Genomic DNA, 410 nt, shown 5'->3' on the forward strand with positions numbered 1-410 from the left:
AAAAGATCAACAAAACCAAGAGCTGGTTCTTTGAAAGGATAAACAAGATTGATGAACCTCTAGCCAGGCTCACCAAGAAACAAAGAGAGAGGACCCAAATAAACAAAATCACAAATGAAAGAGGTGAAGTAACAACTGATTCCACTGATATACAAAGGATTGTAACAAAAAAAAATACTATGAACACCTCTACTCCAACAAACTGGACAACCTAAACGAAATGGACGCATTCCTAGAAAAATACAAGCTTCCAAAACTCAACCAGGAAGAATCAAAAAACCTGAATAGGCTGATAACTACTGATGAAATTGAAACAGAAATCAAAATTCTTCCAGCAAACAAAAGCCCTGGACCAGATGGCTTCACAGGGGAGTTTTACCGAACATTCAAAGAAGAACTAAAACCAATCC

The sequence above is a fragment of the Myotis brandtii genome, unplaced genomic scaffold (genome assembly GCF_000412655.1).
Source record: "Myotis brandtii unplaced genomic scaffold, ASM41265v1 scaffold496, whole genome shotgun sequence".
Taxonomy (NCBI): domain Eukaryota; kingdom Metazoa; phylum Chordata; class Mammalia; order Chiroptera; family Vespertilionidae; genus Myotis; species Myotis brandtii.